A 7,678-nucleotide genomic window follows, 5' to 3' on the forward strand; every position below is an offset into this window, starting at 1 on the left:
TAAATTTTAACTTAGTGAGTCTTTTAGTTAACTCATTTTGAATATATGATCAATTTAACATAGTAACTTAGTAACTTGTTAAATTTTAACTAATTTCCATGAACAAAAAAATATTCTATGAACAAAAAAACAATGGAAATATGTTCACATGAGCTAAAGATTGGTGGGATCGGCATCGGGGCAGGGAGCTACGGCCGGCGTTAGGGGCTCGGTGTTGGGGCACGGAGCGGCTGCCGCCATCTGGGGCTCATTGTCGGGGCAGGGACCGGCGACTGGCGTCGGGGGCTCGACGTTGCGGCAGGGACAGTGTCGGGGGCGGCGAGGAGGAGCTACAGAAAAAATTTGACCAAGTTTTCATACAATCAAAGAACTCTATATATCATCATCATCTATAATCACAATCAAAGAACTCTATGTATCGTCATCATCATATCATCTACATAAAAATTTAAAGAAAAAATAATCTATATATCAACATAATGAAAATTATCTAACATAATATCATCATATATATATCATCATATCATCTATATATATATATATATATATATATATATATATCATTTCATCAAATTATCTAACATAATGAACTATATATCATAACATATCATCATCATCAAAGAACTATATATATATCATATCATCATTTCATCAAATAACAAATATCTTGTATATACTCCCTCCGTTCCTTAATGTGAGGTGTATTATTTTTGGCACGGTGACCAATGCACATAATTATAGAGGTGTTAGGACAAAATTACCCTTCAAAAATTTGTTGGTTAGTGGCAAGTAAATGAGTGAGTCAAGGAAAGTAAGAGATACATGCAATCGAGAGAGAGATAGTTTCCTTCCTTGATACAAGAAGAGATACAAGCAATCAGGAGAAATATACTTTCCTTTTTACTTGAGGGCTGAAAAGGGAATTACCAGGATTTAGAAGAAATACATCTTATATTATGGAATTTTATCAAAAAAACAAATGCACCTAATATAAAGGAACGGAGGGAGTATATATATATATATCATCAAACAACTATATATATATATATCATCAAACAACTATATATATCATCATATATAATGAGCAGAGGGGCGGAGAGCTCACTGGGAGCGGCGATGAGGAGGCGGGGCACGTCGATGAGGGCGGCGACATCGGGGCAAGGGCGATGGCGACGGCGACGTTAGGGCAAAGGCGCGCGGCGGCGGCGACTAGGCAGGGGCGCGCAGCAATGTAGGCGCAGGGGCACGCGGCGACAGCTACGAGGCAGGGGCACGCGGCGACGGCTACGAGGCAGGGGCACGCGGCGATGACTACGAGGCAGGGGCACGTGGCGACGACTACGAGGCAGGGGCGCACGGCCACGTCGTGGCAAGGGCGCGTGGTGACGGCGACGAGCCAGGGGCGCGCGGTGACGGCGATGAGTAGGCAGAGCACGGTGATGGGAGAGGGGGACGACGTCGGGGCAGGGAGCAGTGGCTGGCGTCAGGGCTGGGACGGAGACGGTGACGGCGACGAGCAGCGGGTAGAGCAGCAGCCTGGCGGCGTCAGGTTGCAGGGCATCGGCGTCGGGGGGAGAATGTGAGGAATTGGGGAAACTCTGAATTGTTGGCTTATATATCCCCACCCTTTAGACCCGGCTGATGGCACCAATCGGGACCAATGCACACCTTTTCATCAGCCCAGAGTGCGGGAAGCAGAGATCTTTACTCCCGGTTGGTGCCACCAACTGGGACGAAAGGTAGGCATTGGTCCCGGTTGGTACCACCAACCGGGACGAAAGGTTTGCGGCTGACACGGCGTCGGGCGGGAGGATGTTTAGTATCATCTCGCTAGTTGAGAGGCGTCGAGAGTGGTTTATAAGTGTGGCTGTTCCAACCCTTTCGAGCTCCTCTCTTATGCTGGCATACGGGCCTAAACACACTCTCTCTACCTGTGGGCCTATTGGGCCTGCTGCGGGTCTGCATCCTGGCCCAACTAGCGGGTTGGTTTCTAGTCGTATGCAGACCATGGTGGCTCAGTAGGCGCCATTTTTGTTAATTTGTTTTCTAGTATTTTTGTTTTGTTTTTTGCTTTATTTATTTTCTTTGTTTCTACTTACAGCTAAATACTTAAGAGTTTTTGAGTGATTCTTCTTGCTTTAGGTCACAAAAATTATATACATACTGTTAGTGCCATTCATTTTCAATTTGAATAGTTCAAATTTGAATTCTTTCAAAGTTGTGTGAGTCACTAGTTTGTGAATAACCTTACTTTAAAATAGATTTTTGAGTGATTCTTTTTCCTGCTATTTAAATGGGTGTTTTAATCAAAAACAGATTTTGTTATTTTAGTTTGCTATTAAAGTTTCTAACAAAAAATACTTTACGAAAATCCTTTTTGCTATTAATATTTTGAAAAAAAATTACTTTTATAATTTTAGTTGCATAAATTTCATATAATTTTAGTTTCAAAAATACTAGAGGTTTATAAAAGCTTTTTGGTTGATTCTTTTTGTTGATGAAGTATATTATAGTTTAGTTTTAGTTGATCATAACAATAAAATTAATTGATTATTTTTAGTTGCAGAAATTTTATTTTTTATAGATTCTTTTTAGTCGATTCCTTTTATTATTAGAGTTTTATAAAAGCTTTTTAGTTGATTCTTTTTTCTATTGAAGAATATTATAGTTTTCTTTTAGTTGATCATAACAGAATATTTTAATTGATTCTTTTTTGTTCATTCTTTTTGCTATTAGGGCTTTATAAAAGTTTTCCAGTTCATTCTTTTTGTTATTAGTTCATTCTTTGAGCTAAATTACCCTGAAATTGAAAAGCATTACAAATGAACTCTGGAAAGGTTGAAAGTTGGCATGGTGTCATCATTTAAACCACATAAGATGTGTTGAAATGTTGAGAGGGCTACACCAAAAACTGGATGCACTTCGTGTACAAAATGGACAATCTCTTTCAAAGTATCAGGGTTTCGGACGGAAAGTCATCTGTTACAAAGGGATTTCATTTTTTGAACTTAATTGACCTCTGGAATTTTTGTGTGTTCAAAATTCACCATTCAAATCCACATCATTAATCTTGAACCCTTTCTCACTTCATTTGGTATTTTTCATGCATTTACTTAATTTTTTGAGCTAAATGCCCCTGAAATTGAAAAGTACTACAAGCAAACTTTGAAAAGTTGAGAGGGTTACGGCAAAAACTAAATGCACTTCATGTACAAAATGGACAATCTTTTTGGAAGTATCAGGGTTTCGGACGAAAACGCATCTGTTACAAAGGGATTTCATTTTTTTGAACTTATTTGGACTCCAGACTTTTTGTGTATTCAAAATGCACCATTCAAAGCCACTTTATCAACTTTGCACTCTTTCTGACTTCATTTGGTCTTTTTCATGCATTTACTAATTTTTTTGAGCTAAATGACCCTGAAATTGAAAAGCACTACAAATGAACTCTGAAAAGGTTGAAAGTTGGCATGGTATCATCATTTCACCCACATAGCATGTGCTAAAAACTTGAGAGGGTTACCGCAAAAACTGGATGCGCTTCATGTACAAAATGGACAATCTCTTTCGAAGTATCAGGGTTTCGGACGAAAACTCATCTGTTACCAAGGGATTTCATTTTTTGAACTTATTTGAATTCCAGGCATTTTGTGTGTTCAAAATGCACCATTCGAAGCCACATCATCAATTTTCAACCCTTTCTGGCTTCATTTGTTATTTTTCATGCATTTACTGATTTTTTGAGCTAAATGACCCTGAAATTGAAAAGCACTACAAATGAACTCTAAAAAGTTTGAAAGTTTGCATATATCATCATTTCACCCACAAAGCATGTGCTAAAAATTTAAGGGGGTTACGGCAAAAGCTGGATGCACTTCATGTACAAAATGGACAATCTCCTTCGAAGTATCAGTGTTTCGGATGAAAACTCATCTATTACAAAAGGCATTTCATTACTTGACATGTAACTGTAGTGATATTCTAGATCAAAGGCATCATCACAATAGTTGTGCAGACAAAGTTTTCACTTTTTCTTTGCGTGTCTCCCTTACTTATTGCACCGTAACCATGGATAATCTTCATGGTTTAACAGGGTGCTTGGGTCAACCTTGACTTTGAAGGGAGGAATTTCATGAAACTTTTAATAATCTTCAACCATGTATGTTTGGGCCTCCACTCCCACGATGTCTCTTTTCCTTGAAAGAACTATGTGGCGCTTTGGCTCATCGTATATGTATTCGCTTCCTTATATTTTCTTTTTCTCGGTTTAGTAGACATGTCCTTCAAATAGAAAACCTGCGCCACATCATTGCTAGGATGAATGGTTCGTCTGTGTACCCAAGATTGTTCAGATCCACTGTTTTCATTCCGTACTGCGAGTTTACCCTGTAGCCCGCGTCCTGACAGATTGACCCATTTGCACCGAAACAAAGGGACCTGAAAATCATGTCCATAGTCAAGTTCAGGTCCACTATGTAACCATAATATGTGTCCTTTCCCCTATTGGTTGCTGCATCAAAGAGGACACCACTATTTTCGTCGGTGCTCTTTTGATCTTGGGCGATCATGTGAAATGTATTCCATTTATCTCGTACCCTTTGTAAGTCAATACAGTCCAAGATGGTCCCCTAGCCAACGAGTACAGCTCATCAACTTGGCCTTTGAAATCCTTGCCTTACTTTTGACATAGATGGTTGGTCAGAAAAAATCGATGATGTTCTAAGTACACATTCTTCCTGCATTTGTTCACATATATACTTTCGGTGTCATGTAGACAGTACATGCATGCATGGTATCCCTTGTTTGTTTGTTTGTCCTGAAAGGTTACTGAGAGCAGGCCAATCATTGATGGTAACCAACAACAACACATGTAGGTCCAATTTCTCCTCGTCGTGCTCATCCCACAAACATACACCTTTTCCATTCTACAACTGTAAAACTTCTTCAACTAATGGCCTTAGGTGCACATCAATGTCGTTGCCGGGTTGCGTAGGGCCTTGGATGATCACTGGCATCATAATGAACTTTCGCTTCATGCACAACCAAGGAGGAAGGTTATAGATACATAGAGTCGCGGGCGAGGTGCTATAATTGCTGCTCTGCTCCCCAAAAGGATTAATACCATCTGCGCTTAAACCAAACCATACGTTCCTTCGGTCACCTACAAAGTCCCCCACGTTCTATCATTTTTTACTCCACTGCGCCCTATCAGTGGGTGCTCTCAACTTCCCATCTTTCTTACGGTCCTCTTTGTGCCATCACATCCACCTAGCATGCTCTTTGTTTCTAAATAGACGTTTCAACCGTGTTATTATAGGAGCATACCATGTCACCTTGGCAGGAACCCTCTTCCTCGGGCGTTCTCCCTCAACATCACCAGGCTCATCTTGTCTGATCTTATATCGCAATGCACAGCATACCGGGCATGCGTTCAAATCCTCGTACGCACCGCGGTAGAGGATGTAGTCATTAGGGCATGCATGTATCTTATGCACGACCAATCCTAGAGGGCATATAACATTATTTGCTCCGTACGTACTGTCAGGTAATTCCTTAACCTCAAATCCATTGTCAGATACACCATTGTTTACCTTCCATTGCGGCAAGTGGTACCGAGATTTGTGTTGACATCTTTGCAATTTAGGTACAACCCTTTTTTGTGATCCTCTAGCATGCAATCGAACTTCAACTTCTCCCTTTCACTTTGGTATTGTCTCTTTGCATCAACAATGACCCGGCGAAGATCATCATCGGGCACATCACCTTGTTCCTCTTGATCTTCAGCTCCCCCCATTGCAGCATCACCGTATTCAGTGGGCAGATAGTTGTAATCATCCTCTTCTTGTTCGTTGTCTTCCATCATAACCCCTCTTTCTCTGTGCTTGGTCCAAACATTATAGTTTGGCATGAAACAAAACTCAAGCAAGCAGATGTGAAGGGTTTTCGACTCAGAGTAAGACTTCATATTCCCACAGATAGGGCATGGACAACACATAAATCCATTCTGATTCTTTGCCTTAGTCACTTCGAGAAAATTATGCATGCCCTTAATGTACTCGGAGGTGCGTCTGTCACCGTACATCCATTGCCGGTCATCTGCGTGCATTATATATAATTAAGTGTGTCAAAAACCATTACAGAACATCACGAATAGAGGAGTGACCAAATTAATAGAAGTTCATCATCACAGTAAAACCAAATTACAGTAGTGATCAAATGTTCTTACTAAAAAATAAATACATAAAGTTCATACATAGTTCTATTGAACAACATATAAATCTGTAGAGCATCTAACTAAAACATACATTAAAACTATGTAAAACATTTATATGCAACAGCAAATGCGATCATAATCACAAGTAAGGTAACAATCGATCCAATGGCATAATGATACCAAGCCTCAGTATGAATGGCATATTTTCTAATCTTTCTAATCTTCAAGCGCATTGCATCCATCTTGATCGTGTGATCATCGATGACATCCGCAACGTGCAACTCCAATTTCATCATCTCTTCCATAATTTTTTTCAATTTTTTCTTCAAGTAATTATTTTCTTTCTCAACTAAATTTAGCCTCTCGACAAGAGGATCGGTTGGAATTTCGGGTTGACATACCTCCAAGATAAAAATATCTATGTCAAGTTGGTCAGCATAATTACCATATACAGTAAATGTAACAGATAGTTATAAAAGATAATATATACCACATCCGAATCATAGACATGACGAGGGCCGATGGGTGCGGATACCAAAACCATCGCACTATATAATAACAAACAATAATAAAAGTAAGAAAATTATACAAGTATCTATCTAAATCATACAAGTAAGAATTTTTCTTTTTTTAAAAAGAAGATAAGAACAAGAGGCTCACCACAGTGATGCTGGCAACGAGATTGGCACAGGCGGTCTACCATAGTGAGGACGGGGACGAGACATGACGGATCACCAAACCTAGACAAATCTTGAGGAAAATGGAGTTTGACAAGGAGCTTGGGGAGGAGAAAGCTTAAGTGTGGCTCGGGAATTTCATCAAACACGTCATGTGCATAGGAGGTGAGTTAGAGCAACACACACCTCTCCCACGGCCGGCCAAAAAAACAGAGCAGTGAGCGGACAGGGGTATATATAGGCATCTCTTTAGTCCAGGTTGGTGGCTAGAACCGGGACAGAAGACTGATATTTGGTCCCGGTTCCATCCACCAACCGGGACTAAAGATGCTGGCCCATGAGCGAGTCCCATTGGTCCCTGTTCGTGTCTGGAACGGGACCAAAAGTGTCAGACGAACTGGGACCAATGGTTCCCGAGGCCCGGCCGACGCCCTGGCCTCATGAACTCGAACTGATGTACCCTTCGGTCCCAGTTCGTGAGTGAACCGGGATTAATGCCCTTATCCTGACCTCAACCAAAGCCCTGTTTTCTACTAGTGGATTATCCTCAAAAAAAATATCTGGTCAGATTTGTTGAGTTATAACGTGAGCAACTTTTGTACATGCTCATGTGTATGATGTGCCTACTGTTCTAACTACCGGACCTAATAACCTATACTTCTAAAACGGACTTAGTAGCTTCCCGTCCACAGTTAACTTTTGCTTCACCTTCCACCATTATTTATTTCATCTGGGTTTTTTCGCCTCACCTCCCACAACTCCCTTCCACTAGATTTTTCTCCCTCAA

Source organism: Triticum dicoccoides, chromosome 1B (assembly GCF_002162155.2).
Source record: "Triticum dicoccoides isolate Atlit2015 ecotype Zavitan chromosome 1B, WEW_v2.0, whole genome shotgun sequence".
NCBI lineage: Eukaryota > Viridiplantae > Streptophyta > Magnoliopsida > Poales > Poaceae > Triticum > Triticum dicoccoides.